Raw genomic sequence first — 26,924 nt, forward strand, 5'->3', positions numbered from 1 at the left:
ATTTACTCTTTTAACACAATATTGGACACAAATCCACTTATTTCCTTTCCTTTCTCTTACAATAGTTCATGGAAAATGCCAGCAATTAACTAAGCAAGATGTTACATGAGCAACCAAGGGATTTATTGCTTCTGAAGCTCTAGTTGGCCACTATTAAACAATTGGCAGGTGTCTATCTCTCTTCCTGTAAGTTCCTTTGAGAAGAAATAACCTGAAGATTGAGATGGATGACATGTCTTGCTAAATAGCCATTGATAATCAATTTCTCCTGCGTCATTTCAGAATCATCAGCAGAGAAATTATTAAATTCATTTTCATTAACACCCATGTTCTGCATTTTAGTGACAAAGGAATATTCTTCGGGCAGAGTCACGACTTTGGATCCTGTAACACAGAGACTTGAAAGCCGTGGGTGAGGAGGGAGATATTTTAAAGTAAGACATAACAAGATAAATTTAGAAGAGGCAATCTGTGCTGCAGCATGTCTTCAAGAGCAATTCATAAGCCCCCCGGAAGTGCAGTGGGATCCTGGAAACCTTCTTGGGGTATTCAAAGTTCAACACTATTTTTATAGTGGTTTTAACATGTCACCAATTTTAGTCACCAAGTTACCACTTGTGTGGATACATAAGAGTAATAGTAAATAAACTTTTCAATGTCTCTGAGAGAAATGAAGGAATAATGCAGACTATAGTAATAATATATTATTATTAGTAGTAGTATGTGTGTTTAGGTTGGTAATGGTCCTGAGGTTTGAACTCAGAGTCTAGATGGTATCTCTGAGCTTTTGTGCTCAAAGCTAGCTCTCTACCACTTGAGCCACAGCTCTTCTCCCAGCTTTTGGGGGGGCAGTTATTTGGAGATAAGTAACATATGTTCCTGCCCAGTCTGGCTGCAAACTGTGATCCTCAAATCTCAGCCTCCTAAGTAGCAAGGTTTAAAGGCATGAACCACCAGTGCCCAACTTTATAAAAATGATGTACAGAGACATTACAGATACATAAGTCAGGTAAAGAGTGCGTTCTTTTTGGACAATGTCACCCCTTCCCCCTCCTAGCTTTTCCTCTTATTCCCACCCATGAATTGTGTAGTTCATTTCCAACCTAGTGTCTAGTGAGTACCACTGCTACATTTGTTCACCCTTTGTCTCTCCATTTCTATGTCCCCCTTACCTTCCCAATTACAGATAAATGAACAAACAAGACAAGAGAAAAAGAAAATATAAAGAGCAACAAAAAACTCCCATTTTCATTTCCTGGAGTTCATTTTGATAAGTATTATTTTATATGATCAGATGCACACAGGCATTGAACCTTTGTGTTGTTCTCCTAAGTGTATCTTCCTTTGGTTTCACTGTGTGTGAATGCTTAGAGCCATGTATAATTTGTCATGTCCCAGTGTATTTCAGATCTAGCTTCCTCATATGAGAGAAAACATGTGCTGTTTGTATGTCTGAAGCATGACTTGTTCTAGGTCCAGCCATTCCTGGCAAATGACATATTATTCTTTCTAACAGCTGTGTAACATATTCCATTATGCACAAGTACCATATTTTGGGGATCCACTCATCTATTGTAGGGTACCTGGGCTGTTTCCATAACTTGATATTGTGAATAGTGCAGCAATGAACATGGATGTGCAAGTGTCTTTATGTATGCCAGTAATTTTTAACTGCAATTTAAAATAGAAGCATTCTACTTCTGTTTCCTTGGTGCGGCAGTAAAATTATTAATTTTTTCTGAATCTCAGCATCAAATACGTCTCTTTGCTATTCCTTGTTGTGCACTGGCATGTATATAGCATCCCTTTTGCTGTACACCAACAAGTTGTGCATGTGTGTTACAACTTCGTACAAAGAATTCATGTAAATGATTGTGAGCCATGCTAGCTGATTCTTTTGCCCTTTGCTGAGTAAGTGTCCTATCATTTAGCTATGTGTTCAGAAGTGGTTTAATAAAGGTTGTCATTAATAAAATATTTCTTGTGTTTTTTAAACTCCTCAGTGAAAAGTTTAAATGCATCTTAGTTTTATTTTTATTTTGACTATAAATATAACCCACACAAGCAAAGCTCTTTGGAGTTTTCAATAGTTTTGAAGGGTCTAAGGGGTCCTGACCCTGGAACATTGTAAAGTAACTAATGTACAGAAATGCATTCCAGGCAAAAGAAGTACATAATCACAAAAGACAATTCTCTGGATGTTAAATGATTTAAATCTCATCCTCAAATTCAAAAGCTGCCTTCAAATGTACTAAATAGATTAGTAATATTTGGTTTTAGAGTTTGGAAGTTATGTCAGTTTCCCCTACCAACATGATAATTCACATCTACTGGGTATTTACCATTTGTTGCACAATCTCCTGTAGATTCAGCATGAGTTATTTCCTTAGTTCGTTGAGTTGCAGTATCACATTTTTCCCCACACAATCCAATTTTCATGATGCCCAAATAGTTGGTTGGAATTTCAAGACAGTCAGGCTCTGTGTCCATTTATTCTCTTTTCCCATAAACCAAAAAGCTGGCACGGATGTCTTTCTCATTAGTATAGTGGCAGGTGATCAGACAGGGAGATAGAAATATGGAGGTACAAACATGTATATATTCCTGTACTAAAGGTATTATATTTAGAAAGCAAGGGAACTTTGCAGATTTAATACTGTGTATATTTAAAAAATAAACTTCTCTGCTTATTTCTTCCTCTCCCATCCCTCTCTGCCTGATTTTGTTTCTCAGTTTACCAGTATTTTCTTCATCACAATTTATCGTGCTTTGTAATGGCACCTATGCAGTATTGTTCTTATGCCTTTCTTGCTACCAAACATCTCGATACTTCTCTTTATAATTTAATTCAACTTTTGTCAAGCAATACTATGACACATTTTAAATTCTTTAGTGTGTGTGTGTGTGTGTGTGTGTGTGTGTGTGTGTGTGTGTGCGCGCGCACGCACACACATGCTTTCCTTGGCTTCTGGGATTGCAACATCATAACTTTCCTGTATTGGTTACTGCAAATACACTCTTATTTCTTCAACTTTAAGGTTTAAATTGGACTTTGTGGGATGGGTATGGCACACCTCCTCTCTAACATTGTCACCTGAATTCCAGATAATTAATCATGCAATGAACTCAGCTCAGCATGGTTGTGAAGAACTGTCTTAATCCAGACACCACTGGAATACTTAACCACTGCCATGTCCACGGGAGGGAAATTAACCTAAAGCTCTAGGAATTCTTCATTCAACAAGTGTGGCACAATACTACAGTGATCAGGCTCTAGAGTGAGCCTGAGTTGAAATACTGGTTTTGCCCTTGACTGATATTTCTATTTTCTCTGTGGAGACACTAATTCTTATCCTAGTATAAAAATTTGAAATTTCCTGATGAAATTTTTTTCATCTATAGCACGTAGAATGAACCACAAGGGCAAGCTACAGAAGGCAGATTCCACAGGAGCAACATTTACCAGTAGAGCACAAAATCATTTTTGAAACAGCTGAGAAATCCTGCTGAGTGAAAGGTTCTCCCTGACAGGGGACAAGAGTTCAAGCTGTGTGCTGGCATTTTCTGCAAAGGATTTTTTCCAAAACTATACTGGGGAACTGTTAAATATGGCACTGTGCCCAGAGTTAGGTAGAAATCTACAACAAAACCTAAGAGCTATCATGTTAGGAAGAGTTAACATGCAATAAGAACAATTTGGCTTGCTTTCTAAATGGTCCTCCCGTTAAAGCACCATTAACAAGCTTCCTGGCCTGGTAAAGGAAAAATGCCTCAGATGCACAAGCCATTATGTCTGCTGCCACCACATGAGAAAGAAAACAAAATCCACATAATCTGCCAAGAGACTCAAAGTTTCTTATTACATGAATTCCATCTTCTTTTATTAAAAGAGTTTCAGATTGAAAATCCTATGAGACATATGAGACATACAAGAAGATGTGAATTTAATAAAGTTCTTCAAGGTTTTGAAAGTAGGAAGTAAAACTGAAAATAACACTACAATTCTATCTAATGGAGAACGAATTCCAAAAGTGTAATCAAAAACAAAATGGGGGCTGGGAAGGTGGCTCAGTGGTAGAACTCTTGCCTTGTATACACGAGGCCCTGGGTTCGATTCCTCAGCAACACATAAGCAAAAAGAAAGTGGCGTTGTGGCTCAAGTGGTAGAATGCTAGCCTTGAGCTGAAGAGCTGAGGGACAGTGCCCAGAGTTCAGGCCCCACGACTGGACCCAAAAACAAACAAACAAAATGGCACAATGACCATAGAGGATGGAATTCAATTTCAAGTGAATCAAATGTTCAATAAATTGTGATACTCAATAGGAGTAGAGATCAGGGGACTCCAGGACAATCCAACTCTTAATAGCATGGATGTGAAGGGAAATTGTTAAATGTGAGATCATCTTGGCACAGTGACTCTTGTGTAATGACAGGTGTGCAATGGCAGTCCTTGTGCACAGGTCAGCTAAAAAAATGTAACCTGGAGTTTTTCCATGACAACTTTTCTCCAGTTAATACTCAGAGTCTTCTATATCTCATTGTTGCAATGGGTCAACCTGTATCCCTGTTTATGTAGAAAAATGAACTTTACACTTTATGTGGGGGGGGGTAAGGGGGAAGTGTAGTTGTGGAGGTGGGAGGGAAGGATGGTAGGGGAAAAACAAAGGAGGAGGCAACAATGTTTGATAGGAAATGTACTCATTATCTTGCTCATGTAATTGTAACCCCTCTGTATAGTATTTTCACAATAAAAAAATTATAAATATGCTCAGAGTCTTTCTCTGTTTCTTACAACTGATTGTTTTTTATTTCTTGCAGACTCTTTCCCTTGTCCCTGAAATACACAGGCTCCCTGTTCAGGAAGATCACCCTGAGATGCAAATTCTGACATTCATCTTAGTAAGACAGCTTGCCTGAGCCTTGGTGGAAAACTTGAAAATTTTTCCTCTTCAAATCATCTTAATACTAAATAGACTTACACTAATACAAATAACACTACATAAGGCTTTGTAGGAATTACATGTGGCTCACATGCTATACACTATATACTAGCCCATAAGGGATCAACTAGGAACGTTCCAAGAACACATGCAACTTGCCAATAGCCACAGCTAATGAGTGACAGAGTTATGATCTTGGATATTCAGAAAGTTTGGTTATATAAAGTTCAGAATGTGGCTGGGAAGTGGCATGGCTGAAGTGAGATAGAGAAGATGGTAGAATCAGGGAAACCAAGGTTACAGTGCTCTTGGTTTATCCAGTCAGAACTAAAGTCACTTCAAATGTTGTCAGTTGCTAGGGTTATGTCAAACACAGGGTTATGTTGAGATGTCCTAATGTCTCAATTTTTCAGCATATAGGTGGATGACAAGGATCACCAGGTACAGAGTGATAAAAATGGATGTTATAAACCTCAAGAAGAGATCTTTTCCCATGTATGTGAGCCAGGTCCAGAATCTCCTTCCAATAAGGGAGGAAAATGCCAACTACAAGTTCCAACCCTGTGGTATAGGGCTAGGTAGAAGGTGAGAAAGAAGATTCAAATTTTCCCTGAAGGTGGCTCCTGGTGGGTGGTCAGGGGCATGTAACAAGAGAACCACTGAGGTTCTATCAAGGCTGGAAATGGAGAAATGCTTAGTGAAGAGACTGCAAGTGGGGAGGTTTGCTAGAAACAGTGATTCATCCAGATAGGGAGGAGGGAGCTCAGAATCGCCTGTTTGGTAATGCATGTCCAGGAGAGGATGAAGGACTGGTTTATAGGTTGGAATGAAGGGAGTGCCATGGAGAATTGAGGAGGCGTCATGCTTTCACCTGCACTCATCTGGAAGTCTAAGTAAAGATGGCATCTTAGGCTTACCTTGTATATTTTGCTGAAACCTACATTTGCTGCTCTTCTGAAGAAATTCTGGCTTAGGAGGGCAGGTAACAGGTTGAGTGAATTCCTGGGTATCACTTTAAGGAGCTTCTGAGTTAATTTGCATAGGAAAAAAGTTCAAGATATGGAGGAAATCAGCTTGTTTGTTAATATAAATTATGTGTCAGGCATTTGTGAGCTTATTTGAAGCTGAAATAAAAAAGCAATGAGAATGAGCTCTTCTTTATTACTGAAGAAAATAAAACCTCATTTGGCCTAGTAGCCAGTTTTTATATTGTTGATCTATTTTAGAATATGCACACAATATAATAAAACATCTGATGTGATCACTTGAAATTACCATGCTAAGAAGAAATATGCTGAAGTTGTTAACATTCGTTTGGTGAAGAAACACTGCATTTGAATAGTGTACATTTTAAATAATTAGTTGCCTGAGTACTGTAGGAATACCATGTATCAAAATAATTGAGAATACAAGCTTACCACAGCAAACAGTATTAAGTATGAAGACAGGAATGCACAGAGGTTTGAGGAAATCAAGATAGTCAACACTATTTCATGTAGCTGCCATTCTGTATTAGGTGTATCTTTAGAAACATAGAAGCTATTTACAACAAATACAATTGTTATCCAGGGAATATGCAATTTTGAAATGCCAGAAGGTTACTGGAAATTCTTTGATAAGCAGTTCTTTGAAAAAGCATCAAACAAGATTTATTTAGACCCATGAAAACAAAATCTCCAAGAACATAAATGCAATCTGAACATTGTGTAAGTAGAGAGTGAGAGTGCGGGGGGGGGGAGGGGGGAGGGGATGAGTTTTTCCCATAATTGAATCACTAACCTGATGATTCACTTTACTTATAAAATTGCATGCTGTGTCTAAAGCTGCTTATGTCAAAAGAGGATCAAAAGAAACCAGTGTGCCTTATTGTGAATTGCTTACCCAATCATTTGTAAATATCTCAATAGAATTCATTTGGCACACAGCTATTTTATATATTTAAAATTTTCATCTTACAAAAAGTAAATGACTTTTAGATATCGGTTAATAGAGAGCGTGTAAAATCTTTCCTTCCCTCCCACCCTCTTTTCCTTCCTTCCCCTCTCCCTTTCTACTTTTCCCTCCCCTCCCCTTTCCTTCTCTTCTTTCTGCTAGAGATTGAACCCAAAGCCTCACACATGCCAGGTAACCATTCTGTCACTGAACTACATCCTTAGTCCACCTAAGAATTATAAATGACATTTATAAAATCTGACAAGATGGCTCTTTCTGGATGGCTGTGTCTAGGCTGGAGAGAAGACAACAGAATCTAAACATACTATGGGAACTAATAGGATCCTGAAGGGAGTAGATTGAGAAAGGGCCACATGGAACTGGGAAGAATTTGCTCTCCGGTCAAAGGGAAAAGTGGTCATTATTTCATTGGGACAAAAAATGTAAGGATATCATATACAGGTACACTTGAAATATGTTTGAATCCCCAGCTATATAAGTGCTAACACAAAGATTCTGCTTCTCAGGGGTAAATTTGTTCTGACCAATCAACTAGCAAAAAATTCCAGGCATACAATCAGCTTTTGTGATTGGTTAGCTATTGTGATCTGACTTTCAAACAACTCTGTAGACTTTGCCCCACCAGGATTTATAGGGATTATTGTTCCTTGTAGTAATGAGGATTAGTTTGTTCTGTTCTTTGCTGATTCTTCTGGAGACAACCGCATGCATTTTCAATCAACAGGAAGGAATGAGCCTGGTTGGTAATGAGACTCTAGGATGAAGTAGGTCCCCCTTGAAGGGCAATTCCATTACTTGGAAACCATTAGCTCACTGTTGGGCCCAGAGCTTATCAGTTAAAAATCACATGTTTCTACAATAGTGGTGAGACATGCTTAATCAATAAATAATATGTGGATTTAAGTTCTCATCCTCCATCTCCATGTGCCACATTCACAGACTGCACCTGTGTAGCTTATTTAAAAGTATGTGAAGTAAAGAAGACCCCAAATTCTTTTTTTTTTTTTTGTTGGTCGTGGGGCTTGAACTCTGGGCACTGTCCCTCAGCTCTTCAGCTCAAGGCGAGCGCTCTACCACTTGAGCTACAGCGCCACTTCCCAGACCCCAAATTCTTACAAAAATTCAGTCACACTATAATCTCCTTATCACTAAGATCTATTATGCTGTCCGGGGTGGAAATTGAACTGATCTGCCCTGATTTTCCCTTTTTGATTACTATTTACGCTAAATGCTCTGATGGTTGCTGGCAACCTATAGGTGTTATTTTTTCTCTGGTATAAAAGTTGACCCAGTTTGTAATTTTCAGATGTATTTCTGTGTTTCTTTTTTCTTAAAAAACCTCTTACCAAAGCAAATTTCCTTTTATCAGTGTGAGGATATCTTCTGAAGGTTTTTATTATAATGTAGGTCATTTGGGGACATAAATCTTTCTTTTCATGGAGCAATTTTGGTCTAGTCTCTACCTAATCTTCATAAGAGTAATCCATTATAACTATTCTTTATCTGCTCTTTTATGGACAGGCCTAACATATGATTTCTTCTGAGGCTTAGGCACAAGACTGCAGAACATTTTCCACAAATGTTAGTTCTATGCATAATCATTACTTCTTTGTATGGCTTAAGATAATAGTAATAATACCACCGTAACTCTAAATTTTTGCAGAGTTCAAACTGTTTAGAGGAATTACACATAAAACAATTCTTTGGAAAAACTACTGTAACTGCAAGACCAATCTTTCTGGTGGCTGTCAAGTGTCACTAGATGTTCAGCAAACTACAGGGATTTAATTCTTATTAAATCCAACTTGATTCCCCATCTTGGCATCCCTGTCTATCTTTCCTGATTTCAACCAATCTGTTCTTTCAATGCTCCCCAAAGGAATGAATGAAGTTCATCCAATAAGCTGTCTAGTCTTCATTCATCATTTTCAACCTTTCAAGATTAAAAAAATTACCTTTAAGTAGTTCTACAAAAGGAGTTTCAATTCAACATGTCAGTTTGTGAATGCAATAATTGATTGATTAATGTCACCCCTTCCATCATTCTCTCCATCTCTCCCAACTCTACCCATCCCCTCAACTGACTAATTCCCTTTTCATATGTACACTGACTATTATGACTGAGTTCTTTCATCCTTCTTCTCTTCATTCATCCCAGCAATCTCCTGGCCAGTCTTTCCTAAGCTATCATTTTATCTCTGCAGTCAATAATTGGTTCTTCTAAGAAACTCTTTGAGCCTGTACTTGCTGACCTATCTTTTAATTCTTCTGTATGCAAGTGAACATTTAATAACATTTTATCTGTTCATAGTCTTTTGTTTTGTATATTCTCTATCTTCCCAAGAACCTGCCAAGTTTCTTGAGTGAAAGAAAAGACGTTACATACTTGTTCTCTTGTCCTCTGTGCATCAAATGCTCCACATGGTGTACACTTGCTGGACATGCTTAACTCAAATTAATTCCTGTTCCCATCAGTACTGGTGTTTACTCAGCTATGGAAGCATTTATCACAGCTGTCTCTCTCTGAATAATGTGAGTGCTGGATGAGTCACAGACCTGTTCAATGCACGTTCTTACCTCTATCTTTACCTAAGACAGTTCTGTTTACAAAAAGAGGTGAACAATGCTTGTTAAATTAAGTTTCTCTTAAATGTCGCCTTTGTTTAACATCTCAGCATTCCCTACAGTCCTGTTTAAGAGCAACAAGTATTTCCACTGTTAAAACAATTACACATGGAGACTTGATATTGACATTGGCAATGAGAAGGCAGTAATAGCCTGATATTTTCCCAATTTATTTATTTAAAAGAGTGATATAGTCTAAATTTGAATATACTCAGTTGTGTTGTCAATCATTAAATGAGGCAGTTGCTGTGTCAAAAATGCAAAAAATAGTCATAATCTGTAGGTATTCTTTTATAGAGATGTCAATGTATCTTGCTATTCTTAGAATATTTTACCTCAATGTAAATTTCTTGATGTCAATATCTCTACAAATCAATTTATCTGCAACTGGTACAAGTCAAGTAAAAATATTTGTAACATTCAAGAAAAATTTCATGACATGACCATCAGTAGTTGGTTATCTTGTTTTTTCTTGCTCTATTGATTTAACCCTAACATAATCCTCTTGTTTCCAGGTGGACAGAATTTCTTATAGATGCAGACATGGAAAACCTATCCACTAAGTGCTTTGAGTAATTTTAATAAATTCCATTCAAATCAATTTCTTATGCTTAGCAAAAGCATCTGTTTTGTTTTCCTTTCTTAAGAGCTTGAGCTGAAAATATGAGCATATTCCTGTTATAAAAGCGCTGCGTCTGTGTAAAGTTAAAATAGCTGCTGTGGACAATTTTCAACACAGTTGGGAAGAATTAGAGTTTTAAAAATGCAGCTTTCAGAAACGACATTGATGTCTCATTCACTGATGTGACTGCATTTCTTGCTACTCGTGATGACTGCTCTCTCAGCTTATACTCAGTTCCTTGAATGACTGCCTACCCCATGGCCAGCATATAGTTCAAGGCTTGCCACAAAACAGGTGCTCGGAAGTATTTGCCCTATGAATCAACATGAGGATGCAAAAAGCCTTATCTTAGTCCATTTGTATCATCTACTTGTCTACTAATTTCAGTCACTGATTCTAGCCTAGAATGTGCTCCCAATTTGTGAATGCCTTAGAGTTCCTAAAAGGAATTGGGAATGGGAAATTTAGATAGAGAAGAAGATTCAGAAAGATAAAGTGCCTTTGTGAAAATAAGAAAAGAAAAACTGTTCACACACACACACACACACCCCGACTCCCCAAAAATTCACCTCTATTTTACATTATGAGAGGAGTTTCCTTTGGTTTCATTCTGATGCTTATCCCAATCCTACAAAAATGAAAATGAGCCAGGCACCAGTGGCTCACGCCTGTAATCCTAGCTACTCAGGAGGCTGAGATCTGAGGATTCCAGTTCAAAGCCAGCCCTGGCAGGAAAGTCCGTGAGACTCTTATCTCCAATAAACCACCAGAAAACCGGAAGTGGTGCTGTGGCTCAAGTGATAGAGTGCTCGCCTTGAGCTGAAGAGCACAGGGACAGTGCCCAGGCCCAGAGTTCAAGCCCCAGGACCGACCAAAACAAACAAACAAACAAACAAAAACCAAAAAAAAAAAAAAAAGAAATGAAAGTCCTCAAAATTCAGTCTGTCTGGATCCTGAATCACATTTTGCTGTTGTTGTTATTTGTTTCCTAATTTGGTAAAGCCTGAGATTTTCATTATCAACGGATACATTTCCAAGAGGCTAGTGCCTGAGTTCTGCTCTAAGGTGGTCCTGCCACAGCCTGGATATATAGCCTTATTTTCTGTCCTGTGGTACTTTTCAGAAGCAAACTCTTGAGAACTCAGTTCAATTCAGCTATGATTAATGCTCAGAGTATAATATCTTCAGTTAGGTTAATACACATAATGCTTTGTAATTATAAGAACAAGGTGAACTGGTGTGGAGGGTTACAGATAAGTTGAGAACCAATGAAAATGTCAGAGTGCCATAATGGTTAATGATGAGTGTACATACTGCAGAATTAATGATGATAACCTCACTGTTCTCCAATATAGCTAGACATAGCCTTGGCAGAGAAGTATGCATGGAGTCTCAGATTCTTCCTTTTTAAAGAAGTAACACTGCACAAAAATAAATGTACATATTGCCTGACTTATGTAGCTGTAACTCCTCTGCATATCACCTTTCTATACAAATATATATATACACATATATATATATATACAAAAAATAGAAGACCTCTTTGTCCTTCAAAAACTTGTGAATCTCCTGAACATTTTTCTTTGCTAAAAGAATGACAGATTTTGAAGGAATAAATAAGGAAGTTTTATGAATCCAGATTTAAAGAGCTCAACACTTGAGCTTGGAGGAAACTTGAGACGATGATAACTCTCTACCTGTTAAATTTTCATTATAGGTGAATGATCTGGTCTAAGAGGCTGGAAAGGAATTGAACTAGAATGAGATGGTGCTATTTGTTCAGTGTGGGTGCAAGAGATGCTACTAGGTAAAAGTTTGAAAGTAAATGAAATCATACCCATTTCTGCCCCCAACCAAGAAATGCTAAGAACCAAGCAGAGGAAATCTGAGACTTAACTTTATGAATTTTATATTTTTCTGGACACATTCTGCATGTTCTCTATAAAAGATTTGTATAGCAAATGCAGAGAGAAAACTAATCTCAATATCATGAAACATTAATATAACCACAGTGAGCATTAGTTTCTATGAGTTTTGTTTTTTTCCTATAAATATTTCTATATAATTGTGTCTAATTGTATAGTTTTATGTCATAGTAATTGTAATTATTGTACAATGACATTAGCATTTTCCCAAATCATCAACAATTGCTTGGTTTGTTTATCATGGCTGGTGCTCTACTATTTGAGCTACTGCTCCAGTCAGACATTTTTCTGGTTAATCAGAGTCTCCTGGAGTTTTCTCTCAAGACTGGCTTCAAATTTCCATTTTCTAAGTCTCAACCCTTTGTGTGGCTAGAATTATAGGTGTGAACCACTAGCATTTGACTCAATTATGCATATTGTTCATGAAATTTACACCTCTCCTTACCTTGTTGGATCCATTCATTTCATGAACATGCCCAAAATCAACCTGCTTATGCTGTGAACACAAGGCCAGTGAGCACATCCAATAGCACCATACTGTGCTACGCGTGTTCATCTCAGCAGTGAAGAAATGCCTGGTCAGGCACCTTTCTGTCTCAATATTAGAAAACGTTGAGAAGTGTCCTAGAAAGAGTTTTAGATTATAAATTAGGTGATGTTTGATTTTAGTCTTCCATTTAGACTGATTTGTTCTGTTGGACAAATATGTGGTCTCTCCAGCCTCACTGTTTTTGGATGTTAGATGATTTCTGTGAGAGGAAAAGCAGCAGCTATGAGTGATGTTTGGCTTGACTCATTAGAAGTCCCCATAAAGAACCGCAGCCAGCACTATCTTTCTTGGATCATGTAATTCTCCTCATGTACTTGACTAGTGGCCTTGGTTACAAGAATAGAACAAACTGATGACATTAACACATGACAATCAAGTGTGACCTTATCGGTTCACGATTCCCAATAGTTCTCTGATGCAAACTCTACAAAGACAAAATCTGCTGAAAAATAAAACTCAACAAATAAACAAAATGTGAGATGGGAGAATGACAGAGGCGAGGAATCTGATTGAGGTATATTGCATGCAAAAATGCCCCTGTCAAAGTGAAAACACCTTGTGCAACTAACTGGTGCTAATAAAAATGTGGAAAAATTAAATATTGAAAAATATTTTTAAAATAAGATAAAATGTGACCTGACTGATAACAGTAATACAGAGTTAGACAACAATAAAGATAATGGGGAACAGAACATTGTTAACGTTTTTGGAATTTAGAACATTCTTAGGAATTGTTCCGTGCTTTCATTTATTCATTATTGTCAGTTATCTGGTTGGTTATTTCTAATTGCTTAAAAATTTAACTTCCATTTCCAAAAAATTGGAATATTATTTTAAAAATACCAGATAAGACAGTGCAAAGTAAGGTTAATTCAACAAACATTTATTGTGTGCTCAGTGATAAGAAACAGTGGGATGCTAAAGCAGTATCACCCAAGGTACAGGTCACCAACAAGAAAAAAAGAAAAGAATTCTCTTCATGATGTACCTGTTAGAAGAGAGGAAAGAAAGGTACTTTCCTAATGTATGGTTTGAAAGAAAATTTGAAGGCAATAATAATTACATAAGATACCCAAATTAGATCACTTACAACATTTTAGCATTTAATTTAGCTCTTTCTCTAGAATTGAGGTAGGTAAAACTGGAAAGTTCTATATTATAGTTTTCCTTATACAACAAGGAATGCCCATAAACTTTTTTCTGACACATGTTCTCATAAGCTGTGCGTTAGAGCTCCTTACCCTGAAGATATAAAGTATCATTTAGCATGATACTCATGCCATTATTCAAAACAATTCTTTTTTAAAATTTTTCCCTAAGATTCATTTATGTCTTATGGTAAATTGCAACAATAATCAAGGGTACAAAACAAAGTGGCTTCTCAGTCATGACATTACACATGGTGTAAAATGGGCTGGAGAAAGGGATCATTGTGATATGATCTCGGCATGGGATGCAATGTATGACAGCCTTGAGAAATGCTATCTTAGCAATTCTCTCAGCACACCTAGTTCAAGGTTAAATTTGTTGACAGCTGGTAGAAACGCTGATATTCTCTGTGGTTGACTGAAAATCTACTAGTATAAATAGTAGGTGAAAAGACACCAGACATAACATTATGAGAGAAAAAGGATGAAGTCTAATTTTTATTCTCACACAGGGCAGATCATTCCAATACACAAAATGATGGATGAAACTTTTATTTTTCCTGTAGATTCCTACAGAATCAAGGTTTAAAATTTTATGAGAATGTTCCTCGGCAGCCACAGTCATACTCCATTTAACTAGAAATCATAATCTTAGTTAATCTAATATTTATGAGCAAACCACTGTAGTATTCTCTCTTCTCTAACTCCATTTTTTTGCCATCCTTAAAATGATCACTCAGAGTAATTAATTTACCTGAAACTTATTTCTTGGGATTCCTTATTCATTTATTTTCGGTGACACTGGGGTTTTACCTCAAGGTTTTGCATTTGCTTGGGCAGAAACTCTATGGCATGGGCCACACCTTGAGTACCAGGCACTTACTTGGAACAAGCAATGCTACCAGCAGCTGTGCTCCTTAATCAAAGGGGATTTATAATCAAAGGGAACTCTTAAGGACACCAGAATGAGAAGTTATTGTATCCAGAAGGAGAAATTATTGAATAAAATGGTGCAACTTCCTGAAATTTTGGAGAAAAACTATTGTTTACATACTAAATGAGACAGAGATTTATTAGTGAAATAAAATGAAAATTTAAAGAATGTGTGAGAGGCCATTGTGAGGTCTGTCTCCAGGTTAAGATTTTAGTTCTATTTTTGCTGTGTTTACTTTCTGGAAGGGCTTAGATTTCACAGGCACTAAGTCCTCTGAAGAATAGAGAGAAAGCTTGTTGGATGACATAGAAGTCCTTCCCTACCTATCTACATTTACTTTAGTTTCATAGTTCACCCTGAAGTAATCCCAAACTGCTAGTTAGATACCCTGAAGTTTTTTACCTTTGCTCCATGTATTTAGCTATGTATGCTCTTCCTGTCTTTCTGTGTCAAGGGAAACAGCTACTGTTTGTGAAGATTGAACAGCACCACCATTTTCTTCAGGATACCTTCTCTGAGTACCTCAATACTTTAAAATAGGGATTATTGCAATATAAATAAATAATAATTGTATGTACATGTCTTTTGTGTTGACAGTACACACCTTAAAAGCAAGAACTTGATTCCATGCAAATATACTGTCAAACAGAAAACCAGGCATGGTATTTGGCTGTTCAGTCCTTTGATTTGGGAAGTGGAAGCAGGAAGATCACAAGTTTCAGATCATCTGGATAAAGTTAGTGGTATTCTCTCTCATAAGCAAAATGCAAACAGAAAGCTAGAGGCATCGCTTAAAATGACAGAACACTTGCCTAGTGGGTATGAGGCCCTGGGTTTAATCCCTCAGTCTCTCAAATATGTCAAACATATTCTAACTACAAATGTTAAAAATGTCTTCATCACATATGCAGATTATTGTGTAATTTTGACAGGAGTCATAGTTATAAAATGATTCTAAAAATAGGTACATTGCTATTTTTGTTCAGTGTGAAATAGTTTTGTTCTGCAACTATGAAAGAACATAATGAAATCTGATTTATTGTATTTTGTACTTTGGAAATGCACGTGATATTATCAGCTAGCATACAGACAAACTGGACTTTATTATGCCAAGATGTAAACTCATAATATTGGAAGTTGCAGCCATATTGAGTATATTTCTAATAAATATAAATAAACAAATAATAAATAAATAAAGTTTAAAAACTGAGACCTCCTCCAGTGGCCACAACTTATATATGTAAGACCCAGTTATTTACCCCGTATATATTTACTCAACAATATATACAGAGTAAATAATTGTAAATACTCAATATATATTAAATACTCAATATTTATTGAATACTGTATTCAATATATGTTATTGAGTAAATAACTGTGGATCTTACACATACATATAGATATATTCCTCGTCTATGAGCTTATGAAATTTTATATAATCTTTCTTTTATGAAAAATGTTTAATTTGATTATTCTCTTATATCACTATATGATTTAACTTGATTTTTATCACTATAGGGAGAATAGGTATTTATTTAAATGACTTAATAATTGTAATACCAGTGTCCTTGACTATGAATGATTTTTGGGTCATCACTGGAATTTGACCACCAAAGGGTCATATTCCACCTTGATCAGGCAAGAATTTCTGAGTTCCTCCTGCTGCAGCCACAGAGGGACATACTGCTCTGTATTGAAACCACTCAAAATACAGAGAGGAACCAACTTAAACCAGATGTTTCTGCTACTTCTGTTGAGCAGAGTTCTGTTCTAATTCATAAGCTAGTGAAAGAGGATTGTGTGTGTGTGTGTGAGAGAGAGAGAGAGAGAGAGAGAGAGAGATTGTGTGTTCCTGAGTTGCAATTTTGATGGTTTGCATAAAGAATGTGTTGGCTTCTCTTCTAGCAAATGCGTATCTGACTGAGCCAGGCACAGTGGCTGCATCCCTCATCATCAGATTACTGGGGCTGGCTTGGCAGAGCTCTTGCAGACAGGGCTCTGGCTTGCAAATCGTCAAGCTCTAAAATTTACCTATTTAAATGTTGCAACACTGACTGGTGAGGGCATTTTTAATTTCTTTTGTCTTAGTTAAATTCTTACATTATCTTATTAAGAATTAAAGTTGTTTGATCAAACTCTTACATGCTTTGATGTTTATGTCTATACATTTGATGTCCAAAATAGGATTACGATTTTTGCTTATAAATACAGGATGGTATACTTAATTATCTAACTCTAAATTGCCCAAGATCACCGCTACAAGGTCCATAGTTACTTTTTAAATTGTGTAGCAACAAAGGAGAAATGTCAATAAAAAATTCTATGCCCTATAATATCTTACTGAGAATTTTTCTTGTTCAATAAACGTGAAAGGCAGACACCTTGTATAGTAATATAGGCAGGCTTATTTCTTCAGTCATTGTTCCTAAGGTTTTTTTTTTTAAGTCAAAGTTCATTTATAGTATCAGAGGTTGACCTTCAAAAAATTTTGCCTCCTGTGAGAAATGTTATGGGTAATTCTCAGAAAACATCCTCTCAGAGAGTAAGTTATTGCCTAAGACAGAAGCAGGCATTTTTGAAAGCTACATTGTACCTTCCAGGCCACTAGGGTATCATATAAGAATCTGCAGCCATAATTTACCCTTGTGCAATGAAAAATACATTGTAACTTGCATGCCAAGACCCTCTGCCTCATTAAGTTAAATGCTTCCCTCATGTCATTTTAGAGAAGAAATTGTAATACAGTAAATCTAAGTAACTTGGATTTATGTTCCAGGGTCTAGCAAATGGTCTCCCAGGATATTTCCCAGTCTTCCAAAAGTTTTAGGTGCTAGGCAGTTTTTAGAATGCGATATAATTGACTTTATAATTTAGCAAATCTGAAACAGAGTACTTCTATACGGCTATTCAAAGGCAAAGGAGAGCCTTCTCTACAATAGAAGTTTAGAGGTACTACTGACATGCTGATACGTCCTGAATTTCATTATAACATAATAAACATATAAAAAAGTAAAAAAAATCAATCAGGAAAATTATACCATACACACACTATATATATTATTTAATGATCTTTACCCATTTTGTTGCAAATAACAAAATTCCAGTCTTTATTATGGCTGAACAGTATTGCACTGTGAGCATACACCACATTTTCCTTATCCAATTCATCACTAATCTCCATTTCCTAAGGTATTTTCAATTATTTTTCACTTATGTCAATTGCAAATTTTAAATAGATAGTAATTTGACTGTATTAGCTTATACTAATTAAGAAAGAAAGAAAGCTTTTGGACACATGTACAGATTTGGTCCTCTTTTGAAGAATTTAGTGTTGGCAAAGAATAAGATAAAAACAAATTTAAATTAATTAGCCTACTTTAACATATTGACTAACCATCTTAAACTTAAAACTCTTCTTAAACTAGGGTATTTTCATGACTAAATCAAAATCAAAGTTAAAAAACTGGAACATGTTTGTGTTCTATAAGGTACACACAAAAAAGAGAAAAAAACATTCTAAGCATTTCTACTATTCACAAATTGGATTGAATGGTTTCTCTATTAGTGGTGTAGAGAGTTTATTTTACAAATTATTTTTAAACATTATCTAGCATTTAAAAGGGGGAAAGATAATGGAAATTGCTAATAAATGAGAAGCAGAGCAATCTTATAGAGAGCACAGGGGATGAGAGCATACCAGAACTTGTCACACTAAGCTACCCTCTGTGTGAATCTCATAGCTAGGATTTTTTGTGTGTATGTATGTTTGGATCCTGGAGCTTGAACTCAAGGCCTGGGTGCTGTCCTTGAGCTTCTTTTGCTCAAGGCTAGAGCTTGACCACTTGAGCTACAGCACCACTTCTGGCTTTTTCTAAGTAGTTTACTGGACACAAGAGTCTTACAGACTTTCCTGCTCAGGGCTGGCTTCAAACCTTGATCTTCATATCTCAGCCTCCTGAGTTGCTAGGATTACAGAAGTTACCAGAGCCCAGCTAAGAATTTCTTTTTGAAAAGAGTTGCTGGTAGTATAAAATTTCATAGAATAACCATTTGATTTTAAGTGAACATTGCACTTAATTGAATATAACCTATAAATTCTAAGGAACAGTAAATATTTTTGTTAATCTATTTTCCTTCTTCTTGTCCAGGACAATTCTCATAGGTGGTAACTGTGGCAGGCAATTTTGCAAAATCCAACAAGTCTGTGTTGTTTTTAAGCTTTAAAATTTGTGAATTTAAAAGAAGTAAACAAAAAATAATATTGAGAAATATATCAAAATTGAAGAAAACTTTTCTCTTCACCAGGTCTTAATAAAGAAATGGCAATTAGGTCTAGTAAATTAATATTGTAAAGTAAAATAACAATGTTAGAGATTTGAACAAAATGGGTAAAATATGGCCAATCTCTTTCTATTTCTGGGTTCTAAAGAATATAGATAATTTCCTTCTTTGTGCTGTATCACAAACTATATGCCTGAATAGTGTTTGATATTAATAGACACTGTCAGTTGAAAATTTGGTTTCTGCTGGTATTTAAAACAAATGTCTTTCAATGTTTTTGTAAATATTTTTATTGTTCTTATAAAGGTGATGTAGAGGCAAATGCCTTTTATTAAGACAATGAAATTATCAGAAAGTAAAGATATTTATAAAGACCCATTTAAATGCACTTAGCCTTATTTTCTGAAAGTATTACATGAACTACAATAGAGTAAAATTGTAAATTATCAATACAACATACCAGTAGTGATTCAAAGAGAACTTACTAAAGTATGTATTGTGCTATCAAGCATCTACCTAGATTATCTACCTACTTATTTATCTATACCTATCATTCTACCTATCTACCTATCTACCTACCTACTTGGTTGCCTGCCTACCTAATTTGCTCAATGCTCAAATTAGCTTGATGAAACAAATGTCTTTATTGTAGAATATCTGTGAACCCTAAATGGTAATATTGGCCTAAGTCACCAACCAATAGAAGTATGTAGTATGTATGTAGCAATTTATTTGATCCAGAAACTTAACTCCCTTTGTTGGACTTTCTTGGATAATTGGTGCCCAGAACGCAAATAAGATTTTCAAACTTAAATGAAAACCCAAAGGATCTTAAAATACTGGCTTAAAAATTTTAAACTTATAAATACTTCATTACTCTTTGAGTTCCCAAGTTTTATTTGATAGGAAATGCTTAGCAAAAGGTAAGAGTATCTGGATGTAAATGCTATTCAATAGCACCTCTTTCAATATGTATTACAATATCATGCTTTTCTCCCAAGCCTGCTCTTTTTACTTTGCAACCAGTAAAAAATAAAATAAAAAGGTGGCTGCGGATTAAACTTGCATTCAATTACTCTTTTTCTGTTTCTCTGATACATATGAGCAGTTCTTAGATGGGGAAAGTTAACATTTCACATTTGTTCTCTGTGTTCCATACTTACCTTTAAGTTCCAGAAACTGTCTGGGAAAGACTCCTTGAATGTTTAGTGTGAGGGTAGGTACAATGTTAGCTCTCAGCCGCAATGGAGAAGCTGTGGTTATAAAATCACAGGCACTAGAAAGAGCAAAGATTTAGCAAGCCAGAATGTGTCAGTGGGGAAGAGAGCCAAAATATATAAACAGGCAAATAATATTACCACTGCACTGCAGGAAGCCTGTCTGCATATTCTTCACAGAGAATGGACCTGTCCATAGACATAGAAGATTTTAAGTCTAGATAGGGAAATTTGTGGTTGCTTATTATCCAATAGTTTGGAATCATTAGAGCTCTTCATACATCTTCTCATCCTCTTTACCTCTTTCCAGGTATGAGGTAGAATTGTGCTTCACACCCGAGGGAATACTTTGGCCAGGCAAGTGTGAGCATGGGGAAATGGGCAATTTCCAGGTAGGAGTAGCAATGTTGATAAACCTTTAGTCATGAGTAATGGCTAAGTTTCATGTCTGAGAAGAAAACCTAGGTTTTTATACCTCACTAAGACCTGAGGGTGTATTTAAGTTTCAGGAAACCATACTTAGACTATGAGGAACATTTCCTAAGTCGACATCTTAATCTTATCACATATGCACAGGAAAATAATGTATGTGTTCACCTACAAATAATCTACAAAATTAAATTGGTGTAGAATTACTACATTTAACAAACAGCATCTGTTGGCAAATGAATGTGTTTGTAAATCTGAAACTATAACTGTATAGCAATGAACAATCTGAGACTTGCAGAATTATTTGCATTAAAAGATCAATTTCACTCAAAGTTAATCTATATCATTTAAATAAATGAATGAAGGCATCTGTGTTCCTAAAGTGTGATTTTTTTAGGGGGATTAATTATCACATTGTGCACAAATATGTGAGCCATCACATTATATAGGAATGGGTATAAAAGTAAAATGAGACCAAAAAAGGAAAATAATAAAAATAACTCTATTGCTCTCTTGCAGAGGATTACAGATCTTTCATGACTCAAGAGTGACTCAGAGTCATCCTCAGAGCATATTTACTTTGCATAAATGCAAAGCCCAGCTTTATTTATGCAGATAAATGTACTTCTAGTTTATATTAAGTTACAAGATAATATGTGCTAAAAAATATACTGTTTAACTCTTTCCTTGTATACAGAAATTATTCAGGTCTCTGGAAGCCCATTCACATAAAAGCATCTGCAAAACATGACATTGTTTTAAGGCCTGAGGTAACTTTAGGACTAGCTTATAATTTGGCTTTCTAAGAGAAAAATATTATTTATTGAGAAAGGCAAAATTCTTTTTTAAAAAGGTCAATGCCTGGGATCAACACAAATAAATAAAGAATATGATGAAAGAGTACATAAATAAACCTTAATTAAACTATTGTTTCAACTTGATATTCTCTAGTGTCAATGAGTAGTGCCCAGGATAAGGAACTAATTTCATTGCCTAGCACATTTACAAAACAAAATAGAGCTTATGTTGCTGAATTAATTAGCCAGAATAGGTAGGCTACTTGGAAGTAATGATTGAACCACCACTATTTATGAGTCCTCTTCATTTTTTCTATAGATGAGTCAAAAATGCAAAGGCCAAAATCATATTTTCACATGAAAGATGGGAATTCTGGGTTAACATTTTAAACATAGCTTTTCAAGTTTCATTAGATTCAAAATATATTTAAAGTGGTCATTTTTGGTCCTACCCATAGCAAGATTTGTCTTTTTGTTAAAGTAGGACAGTCCTAGATAAAAATTATGCCAAATTATTAATTTCCTAAATCTTGGGAGATGGTATATCAAGCTGTCATACTGGATCAATAAATGTAGGAAAAAATACATGAATAGTTCAAAGAACATGCAATTAAATAAATATCCTTAAACCAGCTATATATTTCATCTGTGGTTCTCACCAACTAAATTCCAGTTTTAATTGATAATACAGTTTTTATTTGCTTAGCATATGCTGAGAGCAAAATGAGATCAAAGTTCTATGTCAAGGTATTACAATGTTAATATTTTTAAACAGATTTAAGACTTCAAGTCATACTATCACATAAATAATTAGCTTTCTTTTCTTGCACACAACACTCTGAAAACTATTGAGCTGTATTTGGTGGTCAAGATTCAGGTTGTATAAAATACAAAAATTTTAATTTAGTTGTGTCATGCTCTTTTTCTTGTTGTGCTATCTAACATGCTGGAATATATTTTTGAAGCATATTAATCTTCCTAATCTTGATTATCTTTTGATTACAAATATCTCTTGATAATGTCCATCTGATTCATCATACTTCTCTCTTGTTGTATGTTTGATTCATTTGACATTAAAAGGAAATAGATAATCCCCTCACCCACAACAATGACAACTGTCAGACAAACAAATATATCTTTTCCTGAGTCTCCTTGGCATATAGTAACATTAGTGATTGCTACTATAGAAAAAGAATCTAAGGACAAAGAGTAATTATGTTTAGCCTATAAAAGAGTAAAGTGAAAACAATAAATTATTGAGGAACATTATCGTTACAATAGTGATATATTAATTCCTTTAACATACAGTGAACAGTTTCTGTGTACCAGTTACTGAGAATACAGAAAGGGATAAGATGTAATTCTTGCCAGTAGAGCCTCTTGGAGTAGCAGGCAAACTAGACCATTAGAGAAAGAACCATGAAGATAGATGACTTATGAGGTGAAAGGAAAGGTGCAAGAAGCAATCTGGGATAAATAGAAATAGATGGATTATATCAGCAGATGAAAGTATATGACAAATACTGGAGGCAATGATTGTGTTAGTAAAATGCTGGTGGTAATTATTAAAGAAGTGGATACCACATTGAGACAGACCTTATAAGAGGTGATAAAGAGGCTTAGCTTTAATATGAAGGGCCTGTGAGCCACTGACCATTGATAACCATAATTTTTATAAGACTGATATGTTGGTCGTAGAATGGGGTGGTGATATATATGATACAGATAGATAGACAGACAGACAGGCAGACAGACAGAGACAGACAGACAGATAGATACTGAAGATAGTAGAATCACAGAAATATCTAAGGGAACTCTTGAAGTTGAGCAATTGAAAAAAGAATGAGAAAGAAAGGTTTTGTTTTGAAATGCGGTGGCATTGATTACAGGCCAAAAGGAAGCCAGAAGACTCAAGGTTAACAGCCCTAAGTGAAAGTAGTTGGTTAACTAGGCACAAATGAAAACATTACAGATAGTTCATATCAAATTGGAAACATCACACTGCAGTATGCTTGTGCAATTTTCTCCAAAATGACTAATAAGTAAGGTCACAACTAAAACATAAAAAATTGAAACAAATCACAGAAACTGCCCGAGATCACCAAAAATATCAGTAGACTGTCTGCTATCTTCTCTGGAATAAAGAGTAAAATAATAATGTACAGTAGAGCAAATTCCATTTTCAGCCACAACAATGAGATCATTTGGATTGGCCAGTCAGTTAGGTAAAACTACTCAAAATATAAAAGCAGCAAGAGTTAATATGATGGTGAGAATTTAGCAAATGAAAATCTTGAAAAGCAGAAACCCCAAAGGTATATTCAGTGTTTAAAGTTTTGCCTTTGAGTCTATGACTATCATGGGGGCAAAACACAACCAACGAAAAACAATACGCCTGAGAAACAGCTTCATTTCTTGGAAAGCTTAAAGGTTTCTCTGAGAAGTCAAAATTCTTGAGCTGCAGATTGAGGATTTCACTAACTCAGCTTTCCACTGGGATCTGAAAAGGCCAAACCTTCCTTCAGCTAGAAAGAACCTGACACATGTCAGTGTTCACATGAACGTGCAGCCTGGCTTGTTACACAAGGGGTTCACAGAGCCTCAGGTGCTGTGTTTTATCTAAAGGGATTCCAGTCTGCTATGGCCTCCAGATGCTTGGCAGGTGCCAACCAAAGTCTCCTCTCCAGGGGGCACCATTCTCCTTACACTTATTGAACAAACAAGCAAAAACAAGCAAACATCTTCTGCATGTAGCAGCATATCTCAACTGACAAGAAAATAAGAAACAATGACTGAGAAATGGCAAAAAAAAATCTAGTCATGGTTGGATTTACATATTAGCATTATTGTGTTATATAATGTATAATATACTATATATAGACCAGTGTGATGAGACTTGCATCAAATTTGACATATTTCAATGTGAATCATTAAGCAACTACCTTTACTATGTCCCACGAAATAAAAGCCAACTTTGACAATTGTGTCAGGGAAGTAGAAATCTTGATCCTAACATAATCACATAAAATTAATAAACAGACATATTTGCCTTTATTCCTATCAACACTATTTTGCCACAGAGTTTCCATGATAGAATTTTACTTTATGCTTTCTTTTAAAACACTGACAACTAACAATCTCAACTCCCACATTAGCAAGCCTAATGTAACTTTAAGCCTAATATAACTTTATTTTGTGATTGGATCAGAAAAATATGCAAGTGAAAGGTTTACCTCCATGTGTCATGTGCACTGTGTAAAGGTGTACGTGTTCACAGCTTCTGAGTAACAGTCAAGATTTCTGCCAAACTCTTTCTTAATGTCATATGGGACACAGCTGATTATGCCTACTGACCAAGTATCTGATGTGACACAAATACTATCTACTTATAGGGAAATGAAAATAAGCTGGAATTTCTCCAACCTAATGAATTAATTGTAAGTATTGCTAAACATTAACCATAACTTAACAAGTTGCCTGAACTCTATGAAGGTTAGATGTTTACACTGAACTGCAAATGATCCTGATGGACTTAGAACACTGTCTGTAAACACTAGATAGTCAGATTCTTCCTCAGGCAAGGTCTTGACTGTTGGGGAAGGCCCTGTGAGATCCGGAGAGAAAGAGCAGAGGGGAGATGGGAGGGTGGGCAGAGGAGAAAGAGAAAACCTGGGCTATGCCAACATCTCATTTCGCTTGGTTTGCCAAGTTATTCAGAGGTTGTAACCTCAAGTTTACATCATGCCTGTTTTTTTCAAGTTAGAAAAGTAACACAACATACTATTTGTTCTTATCAAAGCTGAGGGTAAGATCCACACTAAGACATTCATTGTCTGTACCTAATTTTGTCCATTTAGTTCATCTGAAGCTGATCAAGAACAAAAACAAAAGGTGCCCCCAAACTGGCTGGTTTCCTTTAACAATGCTTCACCCAGCCGGCCCCCCCCTGCCCCCACCTTTCTGTAAAATGAGCGTTAGCAACCGTATTTTCCCATATAAAGCACCATTCCCAAGTCACACCATGGACTCTGTGACTATGAAGGACAGTATTTATTCAGAAGGAATTTGGTGTAAGTTTGGAAGAGCTGTCAATAAGAGTAAAGGGAGAGATCACTTGACAAAACAACATGAAGCATCTGTGTGTATACACACAGATATACATGATGAACACATGAAGAATGAGTTTGTTATTCACTTTAATAAAAAAGAAGCTTCTGAATCCTCAAGACACAGCCTGGTAATAGCAATCTAAGATAATATTTTTCTTTCTCTTTTCTCATGCTCCTGATAATCACAATGCCTTCATTCACTTAGCAAATATCTGCTCTGGAGGAGGAGAATGGCTTGCAATTAATGAGGTAATACCAAAAACAACTGCTATTAATACATTGTCCATTTTGTTGAAAACCGCATTCCCCGCCCCCCTACATTGCTTTACGAAAAATAGAAAAGTTTCTGATTGTTTCTTAGGTGCTCTGAAAGATTACCTTATCCATTCCCTCTTTTGTGGAACCACTTTTTGTTTTTTCTCCACAGTTTAGGAAGTGACCTAGAGGCAAATAGGGATCTAAGTGCTACAATTTCACTTAGTGGATAGGGTAATGCTCCATGTTATACTACTATGAGATAGTGTCACTAAAGAAACTCACCAGGCAAGAGTTAACAGTAAAAAACAAGGGAAGGTATAGACCTGCCTTGTACATTTCAAATCAGCTAAAATATCCTATTTCCTTCTGCCACCCACAATTGTACAAAGCCAACCATGATGAGTAAAGGTAACCACGGCTACATCCAAACACCAGGAGATGATCAGAATCACTTTTGCATGCACACCAATCAGAAAGAAAAACTCAGTATCCACCTTCCCAGAGAGCCCACGCATGTTCCAGCCAATGTGTTCACTTACCCTACAGGACGCACCCTAGGATCTCCTTTAAATTCCAGTAGGATCAGATTATACATTAACTCCTAGTGTTGTTCACTGCAAGAACAAACTTCCACTCAATTGCTGAGTACTGCCGAGACCACTAAAACTCTAGGGAGAGACAGGAGCTTGAAACCCGGCTCTGGATCCTGTGTGTCCACTGTGTCTATCTTTAACTTGAAAATGACTTGGTTTCACATTCCACTGAAGTCCCACTGGCAGATGCCTCGGTAAGCTCACCAATGGCAGGCTTTCAAACTCCCTCCCTCCCTGCCCTCCCTTTCTTGCCCTCCCTCCCAGCTTCCTGTTTCATCTAAGGCTGATTTACTCAGCTGTCTTTTACCTGTCTCTGCGTGGGTAAAAGGAAATGCTTTCATTGATGGCTATTACAGAAACACTTGCAAGTTGAAGATCAGCTGGAGGACTCTGCTGCTTCCTTTCCCCTGCCTTCCCTTCCCCTCCCCCTGCTGACTGCCAGAGACCAACTGACTTCCAAACTTGGCTGTCTGAAAGAGAACATTCTCTGATTGGCATTCCTGAGAGGAGCAAGCCAGGCAAGCTTAAGTTTTGTGCTGGGA

The 26,924-nt window shown here is 36.3% G+C and overlaps 1 protein-coding gene across 3 annotated transcripts in view; it reads right to left on the reverse strand.

Annotated features, from left to right (window-relative positions):
- Dtna (dystrobrevin, alpha) overlaps positions 1 to 26,924 on the reverse strand; it is a 328,938-nt gene that overhangs the window by 216,722 nt on the left and 85,292 nt on the right. The window contains exon 1 of one of the 3 annotated variants that reach the window (XM_013014909.1): positions 26,329 to 26,449. The exons of the other annotated variants lie outside the window; for them this stretch is intronic. The gene's annotated coding sequence lies outside the window, so the exon portion shown is untranslated. Of the gene's footprint in view, positions 1 to 26,328; positions 26,450 to 26,924 lie in introns of those variants that run through there. 3 annotated transcript variants of the gene reach the window in all.

The sequence above is a fragment of the Dipodomys ordii genome, unplaced genomic scaffold, assembly GCF_000151885.1.
Source record: "Dipodomys ordii isolate 6190 unplaced genomic scaffold, Dord_2.0 Scaffold25, whole genome shotgun sequence".
In the NCBI taxonomy this organism is placed as follows: domain Eukaryota; kingdom Metazoa; phylum Chordata; class Mammalia; order Rodentia; family Heteromyidae; genus Dipodomys; species Dipodomys ordii.